At 44.8% G+C, this 24,687-nt stretch overlaps 1 protein-coding gene across 3 annotated transcripts in view; it reads right to left on the minus strand.

The window, feature by feature from the left end:
- RCBTB2 (RCC1 and BTB domain containing protein 2) overlaps positions 1 to 13,927 on the minus strand; it is a 40,393-nt gene extending 26,466 nt beyond the window's left edge. For 2 of the 3 annotated variants that reach the window (XM_041731109.1, XM_041731108.1), the window contains exons 1-2: positions 13,791 to 13,927; positions 2,446 to 2,544 (exon numbers count right to left, since the gene is read on the minus strand). The gene's annotated coding sequence lies outside the window, so the exon portion shown is untranslated. The remainder of the gene's footprint in view (positions 1 to 2,445; positions 2,545 to 13,790) is intronic. The other variant, XM_041731107.1, reaches the window with a different exon arrangement.
- Positions 13,928 to 24,687: the final 10,760 nt, after the last annotated feature.

Raw genomic sequence — 24,687 nt, forward strand, 5'->3', positions numbered from 1 at the left:
CATATTCAGAATAATTATAGCTCAAGCTATGGCGATCGATACAAATCAATTTTTAAAAATCTATTTATTTATTTATTTATTTATTGAGTGTGAGCAGGGGGAGGGGTAGAGGGAAAGGGATAGGATCTCAGAGCAGACTCCACACAGAGCACAGAGAGCAACCTAGGGCTCTATCTCACCACCATGAGATCATGACCTGAGCCAAAATCAAGAGTCGGATAATTAACCGACTGAGCCACCCGGGCGCCCCACGAATCATTACTTCTAATATTTGCAAAAGATATACTTGTTTTTAAAAGAATCACTTAGGCTTTTCTCACTTATCACTTTATAAACTTGATCTAGTTGCCAATATGGAAAGATAATTTCAAAATTAGGTGGTTATTCTTTTTTTTTTTTTTTTTTTAAGAATTTTTATTTATTTATTTATTTATGATAGTCACAGAGAGAGAGAGAGAGAGGCAGAGACACAGGCAGAGGGAGAAGCAGGCTCCATGCACCGGGAGCCCGATGTGGGATTCGATCCCGGGTCTCCAGGATCGCTCCCTGGGCCAAAGGCAAGCGCCGAACCACTGCGCCACCCAGGGATCCCTAGGTGGTTATTCCTACATGATCGGTCTTCTCCGTTAATTTGCAAGCTCTTGAAGAGAGGCAACCATGGCTCGTTCGTGACTATAACCACCGTAGGACATGGCTCAGAGAAGAACACAATATTATGTATTTGGCTGAAAGCACTTTTTGAATACAGCTTTTTGCATATTGGAGACTGCTGGCATTGAGGATTCTTTTTTTTTTTATTTCATCCTAACTGGAATGACATTGCCCATATCTATCCCACATTTACTAGAATAAAAAATAAAAAGAGGGGACAAGGAAAAAGGAAAAAAAGTAGAGGAAGGGAAGTCAAAGGCAAGAAAAAAAAGGAAATTGGAGGAAAGGGGACCAAAGAAGAGATGTGGCTGCCCTTTATTGTACCGTAGGCCACTTTTGTTGCCAGGAGAAGAGAAATCCTGTTAATACACTAAGATCCTGGAACAGTAATCCTGGCTTGTTGTTTCTCACCCCATTCCTCTACCATTGGTAGGAATTGGTAGGTAACCAATTCTATTGGTTTCTGGTTTATTCTTCCTATTTCCTTTTGCAAAAATAAGCAGATACATGTCTGTAATTTTATTTCCCAATTCCTCCTTATACAAAAATAGCATACTTTATATATTCTCTTTGGTAATTTGCTTTTTTTTCCCCTTCACTTAACAACATATCCTGAAAATCACTCCTGATCAGTTAACAGAGATTTTTTTTTAATTTTAATCAACTAAATACCATCCATGGTTTTTAAATTTTTTTTAATCCTGTTTTTTTAAGGAGGAAAATAAATAGCTCTTTTTAGTGTCTTTAAATCAATTTCAAGTACAGTAACTCTTTAAAAATTAGAATGGTGGAACACAGGCTATTGTGTCTGACTAATCAAATCAAGACATAATTGCATGAATAGAATATTGAAATTACCATATTTGAAGAAATAACATTGGTAAGATTCAATTGAGACTAAACATAAAATTAATATAATTTCACCTTCATTGGTCAAAATGTTCCTGAAGATTTAAAAATTATTCAAGAATAATTACTATTGTACAGTACTATGAAAAAACTGTTGACTTCTCCAGCATTATGGAAAGTAGTTGGATTTTTTTTTCTAAAATTATCTCAATGTGATCAAACATAATAGAGAAAACCAGCTTCTCTAATTTGCACCACTTGAGGAATGCAGTTTATGGAATATATGTAAGGATTATAGTTATCTTATCGTGTTGTGCACATGATTTCACCAGGCTATGATTTTTTTTTTTTTTTTTTTGAGAGACAGAGAGAGTGTGAGCAGAAGGAAAAGGGGAGGGGCAGAGGAAGAGGGAGAGAATCTTGAGCAGACTCCGTGTGCTGAGCACGGGGCCCGACACATGGCTCGATCTCACAGCCCTGAGATCATGACCTGAGCCAAAATCAGGAGTTATATACTTAAGTGACTGAGCCACCCAGGCGCCCCGACCAGGCTATTATTAATATCAATGTTATAGTAGTATATCAATATATACTTCCTAAAAATCCACAATATACATACAGAATACCACATCCATGAGTTATAAATAACAATAGCAACAGTAACAGTTAATATAAACAGCTACTCTGTACCACCGATTAAGCGCCTTATATCATCTCATTAAACTTTACAGTGGCCAAAAGAAACAGATACAAACATTGCCACCATTTTATGGACATGTTTCAAAAACTTGACCAACCATCACCAACCAGTCAGGGTTAGAGCCACAGTATTTGATTTCAAAACTTCTCTTCTAGACCCTCCCCTGTATTTAAGTTCTCCTGTGAACGTTCCAGTTTTATTTTATACTGACTGGTTGGGAATGTTCCATCCAAAAATTTTTATACCTGATTGTCTTAAATTTCTGGAGTCCCGTATTCAGTCATCTTTAATTCTGTTCCTTCTCGATCCTTGGTAAGTTGTCTTCTAGCATAAAGTCAATGTGACTGAAAAACATAAACACATAAATTCTACTAAGAGAATAAGAGAGAAGGAATAGAATATACCATCTTGCAATTTTAACAAGCCATTATTTATCTGAGAAGTATATAGTTCAAATATTGTATTAGTTTTATTAATTAAAAAGTCATGCTTTTTATGGATGCTCCATTATTAAAAAGCTAATGTAAAATATAACCTTTAGATATTATACTTTGTAAGCTTGGAGACCATGCTTAACAATTTGGACACTGAACACACATGAAAAAAAAAAACCCCACATACTAAGAACACTTTAATTCGTGTCAACACAGAAAACACAAGGGAAGCCATCTGAAACGTGAAAAAAGCAAAACTTTCAAACTTTTGGAAGAAAGCACAAAAAACATCTTTGTGACCTCAGGGCAGGGAACGATTTCTTAAATAAGACACAGTAGCATAAACTGCAAAGAAAAGCCTGGAGAAATTCACAAAACTTCAAAATACAGCATACTGAAAGACGAACAAAGGAAAACACGCCACAGAATGGGAGTAGGTATTTTCAACATACATAACTGATGTAACTACTAGGTATTTACCTGAAGGATATAAAAATACTGATTCGAAGGGAAACGTGCACCCCAATGATTACGGCAGCATTGTCAACAATAGCCAAACTATGGAGAGCCCAGAAGTCCATCGACTGATGAATGGATAAACAAGAGGAGGTATATATATGCAACGGAATATTGCTTAGCCATAAAAAGGATGAAATCTTGCCATTTGCAACCATATGGATGGAGCTAGAGTATTATGCTAAGCAAAATCGGAGAAAAACAAATACCATATGATTCACTCATAATGGATTTGAAGAAACGAAGCAGATGAACATAAGGGCGGTGGGGTGGGGGGAGGCAAACCAGAAAACAGACTCTTCACTATAGAGACCAGACTGAGGGCTGCTGGAGGGGAGGTGGGCGGTGGGATGGGGCGAATTAGGGGATGGGTACTAAGGAAGGCACTGTGATGAGCACCGGGTGTTCTGTGTAAGTGCTGAATCCCTAAATTCTACACCTGAAACTAATATTACCATGTATAATAACTAACTAGAATCTAAATAGAAACTTGAAAAAGGCAGAAATTTAAAAAATAAAACTGCTTATAGATTTCCTCCTCTTCTGCACAGGAGGGCAATATTTTTTTTTTAATTTTATTTATTTTTATTTTTTTAAAATTGTGGAGTTCAACTTGCAACATATAGTGTATCACCCAGTGCTCATCCCGTCAAGACAGGAGGGCAATATTTCTTATATACCCAGAGCAGAGGCTGGCGTCTGTATGGAGATCTTCACAGTGATGGTGTCTCAGCTTAAAATCATTCCATTCAATACTCACTATGTGTTAATTTACTGGGGTTTTTTTTCCCCCTCACATGTGTTTTCAGACTTACAACTTGGTTCAGGCACATAACCAATAATTCATATCAAAAAGTGTCTAAGACTGCCTTTAGTGAATCTAAATTGTATACTCACGGGGCCAATGTTTCAAGTTTTTGCAAGAGGAATTTTCAAAAGCAAATATACAACCAAGGTGATTTTGTGTAGGACATTTGTTTTTTCTCTTTTTGCTTTTTGTGCAACTTTCATTCCAATGTGGGAAACCAAAAATCGTATTATAATAGATACATTATACAGCATATTGGAAAGTGATGGTGACACAAAAATGAAAATGGAGCCGGATAAGGAGGAGTAAGTCTTGAAGGTTGATGTTAAAGGTTTTCGACTTTAAACAGGGTGGCCAGAGAGCCTCCCTAGGTATATGATCTTCAAGGAAAGACTTGAAGAAAATGAAGAAGTGAGCTGAGTACACCTAGAACAAAATCTATCTAGATCTATGTGGTGTAATGTTCTGAGGTGAGGTTTTGAAAAGCGACAAAATCTGATTTGGTTTTCAGAGTCACACTGGTTATATGCTGGTAATATTTCTGTTATTTTCTTTTTAACTTTATTGAAATATAACTGACACGCAACATTAGTTTCAGGTGTACAGTGTAATGATTCCAAATCTGTATACACCGTGAAATGACCTACACAATAAATCTAGTCACCACCTATCACCATAAAAAGTTACAAGAAATTTTTTCTTTCTGTCTTATGATGAGAACGTTCAAGATCTACTCTGCTGCCAACATTCGAATACGGCACCTACAATATTATGGACTATAGTCAGCATGCAGCACACCATGTGTCCTTGACCTATTCATTTCATACCTTGAAGTCTGTACCTCCCATGCCCCTTCACCCATTTCATCCTTCCCCCACCGCCCTTACCCTTGGCAACCTCCACTCTGTCTCATGCCTATGACTTTCATTTTGTTTCTTAGATTCCACATATAAGTGAAATTGTACAGTAGTTGCCTCTCTGATTTATTTCACTTATCATAGTCCATCCATGCTGTCACAAATGGAAAGATCGCATTCTTTTCCATGGCTGAGTAATATCCCATTGTGTATATATATACACACCACACCTTCTTTATCCATTCATCCGTCCGCGGACACTTCGGTTGTTTCTATATGATGGCTATTGTAAATAATGCTGCAATGAGCATGGGGGTGAATATATCTTTTCAAATTACTGTTTTTATTTCCTTTCAGTAAATACCCAGAGATGGAATTACTGGATCACATGTGATTTTAATTTTTTGAGAAACCTTTGTTGTCCATAGTGGCTGCACCAGTTGACATTCCCACCAATAATGCATAAGGGTTCCCTTTTCTTCACAACTTTGCCAACACCTGTTATTTCTTGGCATACTGATAATAGCCATTCAAACAGGTGTGACGGGACATTTCACTGTGGTTTTGACTTGCATTTCCCTGATTTGTGATGCTGAGCATCTCTTCCTGTTGGTCATCTGTACTTGGAAAAATATCTATTCAGATCCTCTGCTTATTTTTTTTCCTCTGCCTATTTTTAATTGGATTATGTTATTGAGTTGAGGGAGTTCTTTGTATTTTTTGAATGCTAACTCATGAGATGCAGGATTTGCAAATATTTTCTCCCATTCTGTAGACTGCCTTTTCATTTTGGTGATGGTTTCCTTTGCGGTGCATAAGCTTTTTCTTTGGATGTAGCCCCACGTGTTTATTTTTGCTTTTAGAAATAAGATCCGAAAAGCAGCACCAAGACTACTGTCAAGAGGCTTACAGCCTATGTTTCCATCTAGTTTTACGGTTTCAAGCCTTACATTCCAGTTTTTAATCCATTTTGAGTTAATTTTTGTGTTGTGTAAGATAAGTAATCTAGTTTCATTCTTTTGCATGTAGCTGTCCAGTTTTCCCAGCACCATTTATTGAAGAGGCTGTCCTCACCCCCATTGTATACTCTTGCATCCTGTGTTGTAAATTCATTGAACATATATGCATAGGTTTATTTCTGGGCTCTCTAGTCTCTTCCATTGATCTAGGTGCCTGTTCTCATACCAATATCATACTGTTTTGATTACTGCAGCTTCATAATATAGTCCGATATCAGGACGCATCATACTTCCAGCTTTGTCCTTCTTTCTCAAGATGGCTTTGGCTATCCAGAGTCTTTTGTGGTTCCTTACAAATTTTAGGGTTATTTCGTCTACTTCTGTGAAAAATGCCATTGGGACTTTGATGGGAATTGCACTGAATCTATACATGGCTTTGGGTAAGAGGAACTTTTTAGCAATATTAATTCTTTCAGTCCATGAACATGGGCTATCTTTGCATTTACTTGCGTCTTCTTCGATTTCTTCCGTCAATCTTAGAGTTTTCAGCATGTAAGTCTTTCACCTCCTTGCTTAAATCTATTCCTAAGTATTTTATTATTTTTGATGCAATTGTAAGTGAGATCTTCTTAATTTCTCTTTCTCATAGTTTGTTGTTAGTGTACAGAAATGCAACAGATTTTGTAGGTTGATTTTATACCCTGCAACTTCACTGAATTCATTTATTTTTTATTGAATTAAAAAAAAGTTTTTAAAAAAAGTTTTTTGGTGGTGTCTTTAGGGTTTTCTATATATAAAACCATGTCACTAATAATGAAAGGCTTACATCTTCCTTTCCAATTTGGATACTTTTGCTTCTTTTTCTTGCTTAATTGTTCTAGGACTTCTAACACTATGTTGAATAAAAATGGGCATCCTTGTACCTAATCTTAAAGAAAAAGCTTTTGCTTTTCACCATTTAGTACAACATAAGCTGCGGGCTTGTCATATATAGCCTTTATTATGTTGACATACATTCCCTCCATACCTACTTTGTTGAGAGATTCTTGCTGTGTTTGAGTAAGTTCTACTGCCCTGTCTTCTTAGCCACTAGTCATTTCTTCTGCTTCATCTAGTCTGTTGTTGAACCCCCTCTAGTATATTTTTCAGTTCAGTTATTATATTCTTCAACTCTGTAACTTCAGTTGGTACTTTCTTACATATTCTCTTTGTTGCAGTTCTCACTGTATTCATTCGTTCTTCTCTCAAGATTGGTGAACATCTTTTTGACCATTACTTTGAGACCACAAGCATACACCCTGTTGACCTCTAGACCAGGCAATCTGGCAGTGTTCCCTGGTGACAGCTGCAAAAACTGGGGCTTCAGACCAGTGTGTAAGCTCCTTTCTGGGGGGTCCTAGCAAACTGTAGTGAGGCTGAGGGAAGACAAAAAGATGGTATCCTCCAGCCTATGTCCCCTGAGAGCACTTCTGTAGCCTCTAGATGTGTGGTAGACTTGAAGTCTGCCCCTTGGGCTGAAGCGCCAGGGCAAGTGAATAGACTTTTTTCACAAGTAGACTGGGGGTGTGTTCCAGCCCGTTGTCTGTACAGTGCCCTGGGGGTGACAGCCTACCAAGAACTGTCTCTCCACTCATTACAGTCCTGTGGAACTCAGCAACACAAGCATGCCTACCCATGGTATCAAGGTAGAGGAACAATGCAAAAATGGCACCCATCAGCACCCCTGTCCACAGAGACAGTCCCAACAGTCTCCTGCCTGTGGCATCCAGCAGATGCTTTAAGGTTAGAAAATATATCTTCACACATAGTCTAGATGCTCTTCAAACTGCTGCTTTTGTGCCAGTTCCCAGGGCAAGTGAGTTTACATGCAAACCCTTTAAGAGAAATATCTCTGTTCTCTACAGCCTTTTCATTTTCAGTCTCCTGGATGTGAGAGCCATTGGTCTGCTAAGCTAGTTGTTTGGGGAGTTCATCCTTCACTGCAGGTCCCAGGGGTGCTTGATGTGGGGTACAAACCCTTCATTCATTAAGGAAGCTCCAGATTTGTGAGATTTTTCCCAGCTGTGGGTTGTTACTCTGGCAGTGGGGTTTTTGGTGAGACCACCCATAGCGGCCCTTTTATTGTTTTGTGTGAAGCAGCTATTCAGCTAGTTCTCAGGTCTTTTTCAGAGGGAGTTTTTCCATATGCAGCTGTAGATCTGGTATGTCTGTGGAAGGAGAGGAGTTCAGGATCTTCCTACACCAACACCTTGGACCACCCCCCCTCAACATTTCCTATTATATCTGTTTTCTTAAACTTGTACAGTTCAACAACTTATTTCCAAGTTATCCCTGTTTGGAACAGAGAACTCCTTATTCTTACAGATTATATTTTGAGAGTTTTCCCTACATTCTTAATAGCTACGCAGCTGGAGACTGATGGATAAGAAGACAGTCTTTTGATAAGTGAACATGAAAAACACAGCAATTCTTAATCCTCCCAAAGAACAGGTCAAATAATTCAGCTCCCTACACAAAGTATATAGTAAGCGGCCTCTACATATTAGTGTTGGTAATCAATGTTAATCACCATGTTTGCTAGCAGGACAATGTGTCATATTACTTGGTAATACCTCTGACCCAAATAAAGAGTTAAGCTGATTAGAGGATCTACATTCATTTGCCTAATTTATTCAACAAATGTTAATTTGGTGCCTGCAGTAGGTACTAAGCTGAAAGCAAATTTGCATAAAAGAAAAAACAAAATAACATGGAGCAAAAGGATATCCACCTCCCAGATGCTTGTGTCAACATTACCCCAACACAACAGCACTTGTTAGTTTTTATTAAAAACTAATAAACTAGACACATTGTATCTATGAGAGCAAAACATTTTCCATGGAAACTGGTATTTTACAATTAACTAGGAGCTTCTAAATGCTAATATCCATTCTTTAGAAGTAATCCCTGAAAAAAAAGTGAAAAAAAAAGTAATTTCTGCAACGAAAACCCAATGCTGTATACATATATATATTTTTAATCCAACTTAATAATATGAGATCAACGCTAAAGCTATGCTTGAAAAATATAATATACAAAAAAAGTTCTCTTGCAATATAGAACTCAATGCTTTAAACAAATTCTCCCATCTGGACCACACAGTTGGTGATGCTTTTATTAACAAAGAAATAGGACATTAAAGAAAACTAACGTCTTTTAGGATGCCAGCACACAGTTTACAGCACCGGTGTATTAATGAGCTCCAGACCAAGTAAATGTCAATGCAGTAATGATGGTTCCCAATTATATGCTAACTGAACCACAGAATGGTATGTCCTCTGTAAGTTATGAATGAGAAAAATAGAAGAAAACATGATCCCAATTATCACTTGCAAAAAAAGGATGACAGCTATAATTTACCTCTACTTTGAATGAGAGATCATAAGCCTACCACAAATACCATTAAAATACCTACACAGCTGCTAACCAATGTGGGACAATTATAAACAGGATGGTCAAAACTGAAAAACTGAAACGCACAACTAAAACTAAGGTACAACCTCAAAAGAAATGGTATTGTCAGGCTTATGATAAGAATCAAACTGACTTAGGACACAGAAACAACACTGCTATTTTAATTATGTTTTTAAAAAGGTTTCCAAATTTCACCTAGAAATGAGGCAGATCTTCAGTTCTAAGCAAAACTATATGTAGTCTGAAAAGATTACTGAGCTCATCAGAGCCTTTTCAACCACATACAGCAAAAGTGCCTTTTTGCAAATATGAAAAATATTTAAAACATAAACAATATGAATGTTTCTATGTTGTTCAACTAGCTAAAATGAGTTAGTACTGGAGACATTTGTAAGTCCATTTGAAATTTAGGTCCTTATAGATCTAGTACAATTAAAAAAAAAAATCCTAACATGCCTATGAAATAGAATCCTAGCTGAAAGATCTTTGTCCCACAACATAAACATTCCTTCAGCATCATAGGCTTGTTTGCATTCGGGATTTGTTTTGTTCAGTGTCATATACATTCAAGGCAATACAGAACATACTATAATATCATTATTTACAATTTACTTATTATCTGTCACCCACTGCTACTTGTTAGCTCAAAATGTCTTCCACGGAGAATATACATAATAGATGCTAGCTAAGGTCAGATTAGCAAGACACTTAAGGCACACACTCTAGTGTCAGATAAATGCTGAAAAAAACTATTAAGCCTTAAATTTCTGAAAGATTCTCACACTGTTAAGATGGGATCACCATGGGAACTAGACACGTATTCCTTCTAGATAATGAAAGTGAGAAGGGTATCTGCCTTCCACTGAAGGACACTATAAATATCCCTTTCACGGAGGCAAACTAGCTGCTCCTTTGAAGTAAATATCCCCATGAAGTCCTCTATTTTCAGCCCCAAACAGGAGTCTTTGATGTCATTCTGCAACCCTGATAATTCCACCCCTGGTCTCAAACCTCTCTTGTCTGGTCAAATTTTGATTCATACTAATTCAATTCCAGTAAACTTCAAAAGTAGTGGTATCTTAGGGGCATTTTAATTTCACTTTAACAAGTGATAAAGCCAAAATTAAATACAAACTCCTAAAGGCTTAGACAAACCCCACAGGCACCCTACATGTATAGTTCCAGATTAATCATTTTTGATATTTAAACATATTGTTTGTAATCTACTTAAGTAAAGGGCCCAAAAGAAAACATACTTTACTTTCTAAAACTGGTCCTCACTATCCAGCTGCTTTCTGGAAGTCTTGTCTGGTTCACTCAAAAATCTCTAAGGGCAATAATTTAATTCCTTATCACATGACATCATACCAGGTGAACCTTAACATAGTTTCAAATCAAGAAAGGCAACTGCCCACACTTAGAAAACAACTTCTCTAGTCAATCACAGAGAGACATTAAGGGCAATTGCAAAGTGCAGAAAATCATACACTTTTTCTCAGCACATCTGCAGTGTCCCTTTGGCTAGACTCCTCCACGCAAGAGCCCAGTCTCTTCATATGCTCAGTTAAACTGGACAATTCTGAATGATTTGAACTCACTTTGGAAAAAAAACATCTTTTACTTACATACTATAAAATTGGGTTTTATTTGTCACAAGGGTCATGCTGTGGGCCCCCATCCAATTTATAGTGAAGGACAGCAAGGAGCATTTTATCCCAGAAAGATAACTCGAAAAACGAGTTCTCCGTCTTGACCATCGCCTTCAGTTTATCCTTCACATCCACCATAACCATGCTGTATAAAATTGCAACCCACACCTGTACCCTCAGGCCTTTTTTTTTTTTTTTGCTCATCTTTTTCACTTTTCATAGCACTTATACTTTTCTAAATGATAAGTAACCAAATATGTTTACTGTCAATCATTCTTTTCTAGAATGTAAGCTCCAGAGGGAAGGGATCTTTGTTTCTCTTGTTCACTGACATATCTTTTTTTTATTTTTAAAGATTTTATTTATTCATGAGAGAAACACAGAGAGAGGGAGAGAGAGAAGCAGAGAGAGAAAGAAACAGGCCCCATGCAGGGAGCCTGACATGGGACTTGATCCCTGGTCTCCAGGATCAGGCCCTGGGCTGAAGGGAGCACTAAACCACTGAGCCACCCGGGCTGCCCTCACTGACAGATCTCAAATACCTGGACAGGACCTGATACAAAGCAGTCACTCAGTATCTGTTGAATGAATAAACGGATCCACATTGAGAATTCAGTACAAACTATATCTGCGGTCAGATTTCAGCTTCATTTATGCAGTTAACAAATGTTTCCTGTGCTCTGAATATGGGGGAGACAGAGCCTACACCCGCGAATACATACCATCGGACAAACAGGGTAAGAGGCCGGAAGGAGAGCAGTGGCTGTTTTAAATGATTGAGTCACCTCTCTGAAGTGATGGCAATTGCTCTGAGCCTTGAATTAAGACAGGTGCCATACATATTTGGGTGAGGGGGGAAATGGGCTTTGAGCGTGGAAAAAAAATAGCAAATGCCTCGCCCTAGGGTGGAGGCCCACGTGGTAAGCCCAGTAAGCCCAATGAGGCCGGCCTGGTGGAACTGGGGTAGGCAAGAATGTAGGATACACATTTGCCTTTACCTGCTACTGAGTAACCTGTAGGTATGGATCCATTGACGTATCCACGCACATGGCCTAATGCCCCGGGCAACAGATTACCTCTCACCTGGAGTACTCGGGCTCCCCAGCGGGGAAGAGCTTCTGTACTCCAGCCCCCAAATGCCTGCATCAGCACATCGTGGAAGAGGACCAGGCACCGTAGTGACGTGGTCAAAAACCACTCCAAGCAGCCTCAGGAGTCACCAAACTGGCCCAAGGAGCAGGAGGGGGCGAGGCCAGGCTCGGGCCGGATCCTGGGAGGTGCAAAGCCCGGAGGCTCCTAGAACCGGACCGGGTCCGGGGAGGTGCAAAGGCGGGAGTCTCCTAGAACCGGGCCCGGTCCTGGGAGGTGCAAAGGTGGGAGGCTCCTAGAACCGGGCCGGGTCCTGGGAGGTGCAAAGCCTGGAGGCTCCTAGAACCGGGCTGGGTCCTGGGAGGTGCAAAGCCCAGAGGCTCCTACAACCGGGCCGGGTCCGGGGAGGTGCAAAGGTGGGAGCTCCTAGAACTGGGCCCGGTCCTGGGAGGTGCAAAGCCTGGAGGCTCCTACAACCGGGCCGGGTCCAGGGAGGTGCAAAGGTGGGAGCTCCTAGAACCGGGCCCGGTCCTGGGAGGTGCAAAGCCCGGAGGCTCCTAGAACCGGGCCGGGTCTGGGTAGATGCAAAGCCCAGAGGCTCCTACAACCGGGCCCGGTCCTGGGAGGTGCAAAGCCCGGAGGCTCCTAGAACCGGGCCGGGTCCGGGGAGGTGCAAAGCCTGGAGGCTCCTACAACCGGGCCAGGTCCAGGGAGGTGCAAAGGTGGGAGCTCCTAGAACTGGGCCCGGTCCTGGGAGGTGCAAAGGTGGGAGCTCCTAGAACCGGGCCCGGTCCTGGGAGGTGCAAAGCCCGGAGGCTCCTAGAACCGGGCCCGGTCCTGGGAGGTGCAAAGCCCGGAGGCTCCTAGAACCGGGCCGGGTCTGGGTAGATGCAAAGCCCAGAGGCTCCTACAACCGGGCCCGGTCCTGGGAGGTGCAAAGCCCGGAGGCTCCTAGAACCGGGCCGGGTCCGGGGAGGTGCAAAGGCGGGAGCACCGAGAGCCGTGCACGGGGGCGGTGGGATGGGGGCCCGCGAGGCGCGTCGCCCCCCGGCCGCGCGCGACCCCTGCCGCCTGCACCGCGCGCCGAGCGGCCCCGGCGGCCCCGGCCTGTCCCGGCCGCGCTCCGCGGCGCCCCGGGGTGCGGCTCCCCCGAGCCCGGAAACAACAAGTCCGCGGCGAACTCGCCTTCCAGCTGCGGCCGCGGGGCGCGCTTGCAAAGTTCGCAGCGGCTGAAGCCTCCGGCTTCCGGGGCCGAGCAGGGCAGGACCTTCCGGCTTCGGACGCGGCTCGGGCGCCTCCTCGCACCCGCGCGGCCGCCACGCCCCGCCCCGCCCCGCCCGGAGAGCCGGGCCGCCCCTCCTCTGCGGACCCCGGGCGGGGCGGGGGCGGGGCCCGGGGCTGCGGGGGAGGCTTTCCGGGCCCCCCCGCCGCGGAGGCAGGGACCAACGCGGGAGGCGCCCCACGCGGGCGCAGGCCGGGGCGGGGCAGGCGGCACCCGAGGCCCGCGCCACCGCCGCAGCCACGACGAGCCCCGGGCCCCGCGGCCGCTGCGCCCCGAGGCCCGCGCACCTTCCGCGCACGCGCAGCGCCGCCGGGCCCGCGGCCGGGGGAGGGGCTCAGCGCGCGCGCCCCGCCCCCCCGCCCCGCCCCGCCCCCGCCCGCGGCTGTGCGCACGCGCGGCGACGCCTCGGCCTGGCCCCGGGCCCGGGCGGGGGCGGCTCGTCCGCGGTCGCCGCGCCCCGGGTCGGGGGAGGGGGCCCGGGCCCGCCCGCCCGCCCCCAGCGCCGCGCCCCCTGCGGACCGCCGCCGCCGCCGGTCCCCCTACCTCCGGCAGCCCGAGCCGCGGCCGCCCGCCTGCTCCGCCGCCCTCGCTGCTCCGCCGGGGCCCGCGCGGCGACCGCCTGGCGCCTCCCCGAGGGCCCGGCCTCGGCGGCTCGCGCTCGGGTGCGGGGCTGGGGCGGGCGGGGGCGGGCGGGGGCGGCGGGGAGGGGGCGGCACGGCGCAAGGCCCCTCCCCTCCCCGCTCCCGCCCCCGCCCTGCGCCCGCCGCCTCCCGCGCAGCTCCCGGCCCGCCCCGGCCGCCCCCGCCCTGCGCCCCGCTCCCCCCGCGGCGTCCCCGCGGGCTTGGCGCTTCCGAGGTGCCCGGCCCGGGAGGCTGAGGCGCGCGTGGGCATCCTGTGCTGCGGCCCGTCCCCGCTCCGTCCCCGGGGTCCTCCCCGCTCCGTCCCCCCGGGGTCCTCCCCAATCCTTCCCTGGGGTCCTCCCCGCTCTGTCCCTGGAGGTCCTCCCCGCTCCATCCCCTAGAGTCCTCCCTCCTCCGTCCCTGGAGGTCCTCCCGCTCCGTCCCCGAGGTCCTCCCCGCTCCGTCCCCCCGGATCCTCCCCGCTCCGTCCCCGGGGTCCTGCCCGCTCCGTCCCCCCGGATCCTCCCCGCTCCGTCCCCGGGGTCCTGCCCGCTCCGTCCCCGGGGTCCTCCCCGCTCCGTCCCCCCGGGGTCCTCCCCGCTCCGTCCCCGAGGTCCTCCCCGCTCCGTCCCCCCGGGGTCCTCCCCGCTCCGTCCCCGAGGTCCTCCCCGCTCCGTCCCCCCGGATCCTCCCCGCTCCGTCCCCGGGGTCCTCCCCGCTCCGTCCCCCCGGATCCTCCCCGCTCCGTCCCCGGGGTCCTCCCCGCTCTGTCCCTGGAGGTCCTCCCCGCTCCATCCCCTAGAGTCCTCCCAACTCCGTCCCTGGAAGTCCTCCCCGCTCCGTCCCCGAGGTCCTCCCCGCTCCGTCCCCCCGGGGTCCTCCCCGCTCTGTCCCTGGAGGTCCTCCCCGCTCCATCCCCTAGAGTCCTCCCAACTCCGTCCCTGGAAGTCCTCCCCGCTCCGTCCCCCCGGGGTCCTCCCCGCTCTGTCCCTGGAGGTCCTCCCCGCTCCATCCCCTAGAGTCCTCCCAACTCCGTCCCTAGAGGTCCTCCCCGCTCCGTCCCCGAGGTCCTCCCCGCTCTGTCCGCAAGGTCCTCCCCGCTCCGTCCCCGAGGTCCTCCCCGCTCCGTCCCCGAGGTCCTCCCCGCTCCATCCCCCAGGGTCTTCCCCACTCCATCCCTGGGGTCCTCCCCGCTCTGTCCCCAAGGTCCTCCCCGCTCCGTACCCGAGGTCCTCCCCACTCCGTCCCCGAGGTCCTCCCGGCTCCATCCCTGGAGGTCCTCACGGCTGTGTTCTGAGGTCCTCCCCGCTCCATCCCCCAGGGTCTTCCCCACTCCATCCCTGGGGGTCCTCCCCGCTCTGTCCCCAAGGTCCTCCCTCCTCCGTCCCCGAGGTCCTCCCTCCTCTGTCCCCAAGGTCCTCCCTCCTCCGTCCCCGAGGTCCTCCCTGCTCCGTCCCCGGGAGTCCTCCCTGCTCCATCCCTGGGGATCCTCCCTACTCTCTTCCTAGAGGTCCTCCCTGCTCTGTCCCTGGGGGCCCTCCCTGTTTTCACAGGGGGTTCCCCTGCTCCTCACCCCCTGCTGTGGGGCCCCGGCCCTGGCCCCTTCTGATAACTACGGAATGTTGACATGATGACATGATGCGTGACCTGTCTGGAGCGGTGCCCGGAGTTGCCCTGGAGCAAGGGCTTCTGGGCCGACCTCACTATCCCTGTACTAACTCAGCAGTGCCTGTGTGACCCTGCGCTGCTGTTGGCCTCGTAGCTTTTAGCAGAATGCACCAGAGCTGTAAAATATGTGGAAATTTCTTCCCCTTTCCTACACTCTCGTTCACCTGAGTTGGGTTTGGGTAAAATGCTCCACAGCTACTGCTGCTAACTGTTCTGTGCGGTTAGCTGAATGCTTTTACGTTGTTTTTTTTTTCTTTTTTTAAAGGAGGACACAGGTTCAAGTGTTTAAATGATTGACCAGAAAGCCCAGGCAGATAGACTGAGAGGCCACCCCACAGTGACCACTTCGGTTGTATTTGGTCTGGGCTTGTCATCCACTGGGGAAACATCCTTCCAGAGTGTCTCGCTGTTTTTATTGCAGCTACTATAGTCCGCAGGCGCATCTGTGGCCACAGGATAGTCGGTTAAAACCCAGGAGGAGGCTTGCATTTACTTGAGTTTATAAGTCACCAGCGGGGCCGGAACCTTACGTGCATGGCATTGCCTAAAACCAGCTTTTCCCCGGAAACCATCAGTTACGCTTTTGGCCTCTTAGTATAAAAGGTAACAACGTGACCATAATTGAAAGAACAGCTTGCGTTTTTTATTTGAAAAGGCTAATTCCGAGGAACTCCTGTCACAGTATGTATCTCAGGGAGAAGGTGGAGGGACTAAGGAAAGTAGTAAGAAACGGTGGAATGATCACGAAACCTACCTTCCTTTTACTATTGGTGATTTCTAGATCTCACTAGATTGTGAGACTCTTGAGAGCACAGATCATGCCTGATTTCTGTGTGCCATAAAATCCCTATAAATGTTTGTAGAATCAAATTACATTGATTACATGCCCTTAAGTTCCTCAAATTTGCTTCCAAACTTCACTGAGACCTAAACATGAGCCTTACTCCAAGGTTTACTCTCATTTTGGATTGTTGGTGCCGGTTCTCCTGGGCTTGACTGCCTGGGTAAGTCGACCCATTAAGAGTCCTTGAAACCTAATCCCAAAAGGCTCTAAGTCACCTTTTCTTATAACCTTTAGCTCTCTCAGGCTTCCTCTCCTTGTGGCAAAGCTGCAGAACACTGAGTCTGCACTTAATTAAAAAAAAAAAAAATCCACTGAGTTATCTTTCTGTTTAGGAAAAGGTTTTTCCTTTGATCACCACCAAAGCTAAAACTCATCATTAAACAAGTTTAGAGCTGGTTCATTAAACAGGAATTTTCTAATTCAAACACTCAAGTTCTCCTGCCACCTCTTTCCTTTATCCCGACTATCTTGTACTTAAGGCATTTTAAGAACTTTGAGTCATTGTTTAGAGAGCAAAATTATAGAAAACAACCTTCGTACAGAATGTAATGCATAATTTACAAATCAACCCATATAATAATTCTTCCCCTGCAGGTATGATGCTCCTTTACAACTTAGTATTCTAAGATTGCAGTGGCTTTAAAAATAAAATAACTTTTAAAAGTCCTGAAGTTCTTAGGACTTTTTAAAGGTCCTAAGATTATTCCTAAATGATAAAAAACAATAAGACATTTTATAGCATAGACTTTCTCCTGGTTCTACCATGAAACATGTTGCTAATGGAGAACTTAAGATGTGATTATAGCATGAATGACCAGAACAGAGTTGGTGACTTCTATAATGTTTCTTTGTATTATTCTAAAGCTGCGGGATTAAATGTAAATCCTCATTTTATAGATGCCCAGATCATGAAGTAATTTGTCTCAAATCTTCGGATTCATAGTTTCAGTGCTTTTCCAATGCATCATCTCACTCATAGGACAAACACCAAGATCTCAGTATCCATCAAATGAATGATAACAAGAACGCCTTGCACAAGATGAGAAGGTGCAAGCATTTCTCATAGAATTTCTAAGAGGAAGAAATTCTTTTTTAACTTTTTACTTTACAATAATTATAGGTTCACATGAAGTCACAAAAATAGTATGGGGAGGTCCGATGCACCTGCCCCCACCTTCCCTCACTGTGTTTAAGATAATAATGTGCTGCAAACACTAAGATAAAGCAAAGCCTTGGATTGAATCAGCTGACCAAACTCTGGGAAAACTAACGGGCCAGAAGCTGAAGGTTGAAAAGGACTGTTTGGGGGCCAGGAGTCTGAATGAGGGGAGCTGTTCCAGAGAAAAGGGGGAGAGGAAGGGAAAGGGGGAAGGAGACCATTAAACACAGCAAATTCCTTGGTCGGGACAGAAGTGATAGCGTCTATACTAGACAGATATTTGTGTGTGTGTGTGTGTGTGTTTCTTTTGGTCTATTATTTCATCATTTATCATTTCTTTTAAAATATTCCAAAAAAAATATTCCAGATTATGTCCTTACTATCAGAACCTAGATTCCTACAGGTCCATAGCTGAGAAATACAGCAATACAGCAAGGTTACTATTAAAAAAAAAAAAAAAAAAAAGACTTTCTGACTCCGTCTAAGGGCAACCTTGCAGGAATATTAGCCCCTCTTTGAAGCCCATGGGGGCGGGGAAGATGGAGTGTTATACTATAATGCCGTAGATACCATGTGGCATCCTCCTTCTTTGCCTCTCCTCAGTGGGGACAGGAGACCCTCCTTGGGGTCCTGGCTACTCCCAGTTGTATGGGAGCGAGTGTGCCCGGGCCGCTCTGGTGCGGAAGGCACAGCAGCAGCACTGCCCAGCTCTGCGTGCTTTAGAGACAGATCAGTCATACTGTGGTTTCCAGACACTTCCTCTTCACCATGGCATATGGCAAGCTGTATCCCAGCCTGGTACCAGGATATAAAGCAATGAAGATGATAAGATACATGTTATTGTGGCAATAATGAGAGAACAACAGACTCCCAGGAGGAGGTCGAGAAAGGCTTCCCAAAGGAAAAAGACTTCGGCACTAAGTTTTAAGGATGGGCACGAGTTAGCTAAGAGACAGACATTAGGAGTGGGGATGCTAGGGAAAGGAAGCGTTGGAAAGAATATGATGTGCTTGAGGATTGTGAGCTGCTCAACAAGCAGCACAAAGGATATGTGGAGGGGACAGTGATGGCAGAGGAGGAAACTCGCAATAATTCCTTGAGTGCTTTCTTGAGTTGTCCTCTTCATAGCACGTTATCTTAAGTTAGTCCCTACGATAAACCACAACTTAATTTTGGCCCTGTTTTACAGATGAAATAGTAGAGACTTAACTAACTTGCCTAGGGTCACACAACTAGTGAGAGGTTTTAAATTTGTCCTTTGACTCGAAAATCCCAGCTTTAGGAATTTATTCATATGAAAAGATAAACGCAGAAAGATGTATAGCATTTTTATAATTGGGAAAAACAGCAAAGTCACATATACTATAACCAACTGGTTAAAGGATGGCAAATACTGTTGATAGTCCACCTCAAAGCTACCCTCTCTTTCTTTCTCTTTCTTCCTCTTTTCCTTTATCTTTGTACTTTTTTTATTTAGGGAAAATTTCAAACATATACAAAAACAGTCATTCAGCTTCATCTATTTAGCAATTCACAGCCAAACTTGTCTTATCAGTACTTCTCTCCACCACCATATTATTTTGAAGCATCTTATCATTTCATCGGTAAATATTTCAATGGATGTTTCCTAAAGATAAGGAACCTCTTTTTAAAAAACACCCAAAATACTATTACGACACTTTGAAAAACTAACACTAAGTCCTTGATCACGAAGGATCCTTTTCAGAGTTCAGCTTTTTAATTACCTTGCAAGTACCATTTATGGGTTGGTTTGTTTATCAGTTTGAGTGACTTGGAATTCAAAGTATACACATTGCAATTGGTTGATGTGTCTTTTAAGTTTAACTCTCCAGCACCTTTTGTTTCCTTTGGAGACACCAGGTTCTTTGTCCTCTAGATCTTCCAAAACCTGCAATTTCCAGAAGGCAGTTCCCATATATTTCCCATAAATTAGTAATTGAGAACCTTGATTATATTCGGGTTTTATTTTTTACTTTTTTGGCAAGATGACTTCTTAGATGGTGTTGTATCCTTCCATCAGGAGGGAAGGAATGTTAGATTGTTTCCGCGGTGTCAGTATTTGTTGATACTCAATGCCCATATCCACACTGTACTGAATATGGGCTGCTGAAGTAGATACTAATGTAATTCAGTCCATGTTCACCATTCAGTAATGGTGAAATCCTAACTCTTATCATATCTTCTTCATTTACTAGCTGGAATATGTACGTCTATAGAGGAGCCATACTTTCCTCAATGACTTGATTTCCCAGTGATACAGGACAAACATGACTCTCTTAACTTGCCAGTTTTCAAAATAATGAGTTGTTTCACCAGCGTGCTCCAACAGTAACCAAATGTTGGTATCATTGTGAATTCATGGATTTAAACTTGCTTCTTGTGTTTCATCTCCTTTGTCTTGCTCACAGAACCCTGTTTTTGTTTAGGAAGTAGTGCAATCAGTCGCAGAGAAGAAATCCCAGCATGACTGACCCTATCTTATCAATTCGTTCTCATTTGGCAGTGTCTAGGGTGGGCTTATAACTGGTCCTGACTGTAGACACATATGAGGAAAGTAATTTCCAAGACAGATCCCTCTACCTACTCAAGTGCCCCCCTTTTTCTCCCCCATCCCTCTGGCCCCAGCTTTTTTCATATACCACAGGAGGACTTGATGTTTGGAGAGCTGCTACTCCAGCTTGGAACGTCTCAGTGGATACGTGAGACACATAGGCACGATTATGAATATTAATATTTCAGATCCAGACTTACTGATAGAGAACAGTATAGATATATATACTGTTCGGTATAGATATAGAGAATATCTATTCTATATTGCTGATATACATATCATTAAAATTATTCACATACGATTGGACACAAATGCATGTATTTACACCAAGACCTGCCTGGAATTAAGTTCATTGAAGTATTAAGAGTGTTCATCTCTGACTGATGAGAGACTGGTGAATTTCCACTTTTTTTGTTGTATTTTTCTATAAGGTATAAAGCTCATACATTTTTATGTAAATAATAAACTTTTTGGAAAGTATGATTCTGGGCAATTCTCACTTCATTCATGTTACTTATAATGAATTCTTGTAAAAAAAATATATACCCCATCACAAAAATTCTTTTTTATAAGATCCCATAACTGGCATCACATCACATGATTTTTCTCCATAGTGTAATTGTAAGGCAGGAAATGTTTTGATTCTGGAATAACATTTCCTGATAAACATTTTTTGGAAACATTTTAAGCATTTCCTGATCTGAACATTTTTGCAATTTTTTTCCTTCGTGGATCTTATTGTTACAATTAACAATACTGTCTAGCCCAGTGGGACATAATCATCCTGTTGAAAAAAAAAACTTTCAGAAAAGCACAAGTCTTATTAGAGACCTTTTCCAGTCACCAAGAAAATACCATTGGCACAGTTTTCACTTAGTAGTGTAAATAATAATGAGTCTCCCTTTAGCCTACACTTAAGAAGTTCCAATTTCTTTGGTACATTTAATTCTCCCAAGAAACTGCATATTCTTAAAACCAAAAAGATATTTTTTTAAAAATCTAGGCCTCCAGAGTAAAAGTGGAAAAGGGCCTTTTTTCCTATTGTTACTTACCTTTTATGTGGCTGGCTCCATCAGCCCATCAGCACAGGAAGCCAGAGCTATGCCAACCACAACAGCAATTAAAGGAAATAGAACCAACAGCTCTCTAGGCTCACATGCTGCACACCCTGTGTTACCCTAGTTGCTGGAGCAACTTCAACAGAGGAGATAATCTTGCTCTCCTGGACCTCATCATCTACTGTGTGGAAATGCCCTGAAGACATGCCACGAGATAAGGTTGGAGATGAGTCTAGAAAGGCCATTCCTTGAGGACATTGATGAATTTTAAAGAGATCAGACACAGTCACCAGGATGGCATGAGGGGGACAGAAGGATGTAGGGAAACAAATGGAGAAGTGGCTGCAGGAGTTGAGAGGAGAGAAAATGCAAGCTTGAATTTGAGCAGTGATTTTGGGATGGAGAGGAGGGAAGATAGGAGGGAGCAAGCAAATACTGTAAGTAGCCTCTGGTCCTCTCTTAACATCAGTGGAGTCTTCAGCAAGGTTCACTGTATCTCAGCTAGGATATGGGAAACTGAGAACAAGGTTTCTTCCACCCACACTGGGCTCAGAGCTCTGAAGGAGGAAGAGCTTACTCCTTCCTGGCAGCCAGCATGGAAATGGTGAAACTCTGTGCCAAGTCATCTGCGGGTTTGTTGTGTGGTCTGATAGATCCATCATCCCCTGATGACTGACAGTAGCACTTAGCTCCCACTACAGGTAGGGATGTGGCCTTGACCCCAGTGTAGATAGAGTCCGCTGTCAATCCCAAAGCCATATCATAGCCTTGATATTTTCTCCCTATTCTGACCTCAGAGTCTTCAGTGAAGTGATAGTCCTCACACCCTCAGCTGGGAGTATTATAACTTCTGCAGTGGACCTGGTCATTTGCAGCCTTCTTGGGTAATGGCTCTTCACTCAAGTTGCCTTGGAGGGGACAGACGGTCTTGAAGCCTGGTCAAAGGTCAGACAAATGTGCCTCTGACGTTTCGGCAACAACAGGAACTCAAAACTCGTGTTGCCCCTCCAACCTGAACCAATGTTGGTCTGTGAAAATATTGTAGCATATCTGCAACCTTGAGGGAAAGGCTGGGCCTGTCTCCCTGCCAAGCCGTTCAAGAATCAGGATCATAGATCTGATCTGGGTCAAGAATGCTGTGCCCACCAGTGAAAATACAAAGCATGGGTCAGTCAGAAAGTATAAGAGAAATTTTGTTGAGATTCTGCTATTTAGAACTGGTGTCTATTTAATCCTGCCCCCCTCCGAGATTCCTATCCGTGTGCTAGTTGCTAGTGAGGGTTTCGTGTCTCAGACCCAAGTCACCAGAGAAGACTTGGAAACCAATTCACAGTCTCATTTTGCAAGGCTTGGTATAATGTTTCTAAAACTCAGTAGTGTAGTCTGAACTGACGATGTCATGCATATCACAGTGAAATGAGGAACAAAATGAAAATTTTTTTAAAGATTTTATTTATTTATTCATGAGAGACACAGAGAGAGGTAGAGACAGGCAGAGAGAGAAGCAGGCTCCATGCAGGGAGCCCGATGTGGGACTCGATCCCGGGTCTCCAGGATCAGGCCCAGGGCCGAAGGTGGCGCTGAACTGCTGAGCCACCGGGGCTGCCCCAAAATGAAATTTCTAACTCTTTCTGTACATTGAAATAATTGCCTGTGTAGTAAGTTGAGGTACAGCTACCTTTCAGGGTTCCTAAAATTAAAATTAGGAGAAAGGGCTGTAGAATAGTTCTGACCGTCTTCCCTAGAACCACCTAGCCTGGCGTATGGACTGTGTGTGGAAGCCCTGTCCCAACATCACCACCCAAGTGGCTATCAGTCCTACTCCCAGAGGACTTCCCAAGCAGCGTATAGATAGAAAACTAAAGAGTGGGACTTTAGGCAAATTAGGAATCAATCAATTATTAGTCAATGGTTTATAACAGGGCTGCAAGATAGGCAGGACGTACACCATCAGGAAGCCAGAAGATGGGACAAGGTGCTGCCTGACTGTGGCTGTCTTCTATGTTCTCTTATACTCGTCTCTTACCCCACCTCACTTCTTTTTGCAATCTCTTTCCACAGGATTTGACGGGGCTTTCTTTGGGACTTCTCTATGGTTAGGATTCGACAGCACCTCTTCTCTGGCTCAGCTCTGTGATTCAGTGTCCTTTTTGTCTCTCCACAAACCCTGTTTCCAACCCTTCTACCTCTCGTGATCTCCATCTGTGACTAAGGATTGCCTCCTATTTCACGCATCAGAATGGCCCGGGCCTAGTTTAACCAGTCTTCCTGGTTCCCACGGCCTCAACTCCTTTTCCATCTGGGGCCACTCAAACTAGCTCATGGCTCACATGTGTCTCCCTCATCTCCCTAAAAGCTCAGAGAGATCCCTCCCCCAAAGAGACAATCCTCAGGAAGCTCACAGATTCCCTATTTTGTTTTTAGGGCTTGGGACTTGATGATTGATTATTCTGATACCAGGGACGCTCTTCCTAGCCCTCCTTGGAGGATACAGGGGATCCCTGACTACATACATCCCAGGATGGGGAATTGTGTTTTGGCAACAATGCCAGAAAGCCGACACCTCTGAGCCGTGAATTTCTCTACTGTTCACACAAAGAGTGTGGAACCTTGCATCAAAATTATTTTCAGACAAACATTGATGTTTTCAGCATTGTCCCCCAAGCTACTGTCTTAGCACATGTCATTTGCCCTGAGCTGATTTGACTTTAGAAATAAGTTAGTGAGGGACGCCCGGGGGGCTCAGGGGTTGAGCGTCTGCCTTTGGCTCAGATCGTGAACCTGGGGTCCTGGGATCGAGTCCCACATCGGGCTCCCCGCAGGGAGCCTGCTTCTCCCTCTGCTTGTGTCTCTGCTTCTCTCTCGTGTCTCATGAATAATAAATAATCTTTTTAAAAAAAGAAATGTTAGTGGTAAGACATGAACAACAGAAAATGATTTGACGTGTGGAACTATGGCAACAAGGAGAAAAGAAACGAGCGTTTATTGAGCACTGGCAATGTGCAGGCACCAGGCGCAATTCATCATAATCATAGTATTTACCGTATGCACATCATGTGCAAGGCACTGGGCTAAGCCCTTAGAGATGACCTAATTTAATTTTCACAGCAACCCCATGAAATAAGCACCGTGTCACTGTCCTCATTGTGTGAATGAGAAACTTAAGCTTAAAGAGGTCAAGTAACTTGCTCAAGATGAGCAAGGTTTCGAGTCGAGGCGTGTCTGAATCCAAGATCTACCAAGTTTTCTCTCTCCCTGTTTCTCTCTCAACTTTTTATTAGACTTCTCATAGGTTTGTCTGTTTTATTGCTCTTTTCAGATAATCAACTTTTGGTACTGATGACTAATTCTGCTTTTCTTCCTGTTTTATTATTTTCCGCTTTTATTCTTATTGATCTGCTCCTTCAGCTTTCCTTGAATCTATGTTGTTCTAGCTTCTTGGGTCAATGCTTAGATCATTTGCCTCCTAACCATGTGTGCTTAAGGCTAAGAGTTCTCTTCTGAGTGTTATTTTGACTA

This window comes from Vulpes lagopus, chromosome 16, assembly GCF_018345385.1.
Source record: "Vulpes lagopus strain Blue_001 chromosome 16, ASM1834538v1, whole genome shotgun sequence".
Taxonomy (NCBI): domain Eukaryota; kingdom Metazoa; phylum Chordata; class Mammalia; order Carnivora; family Canidae; genus Vulpes; species Vulpes lagopus.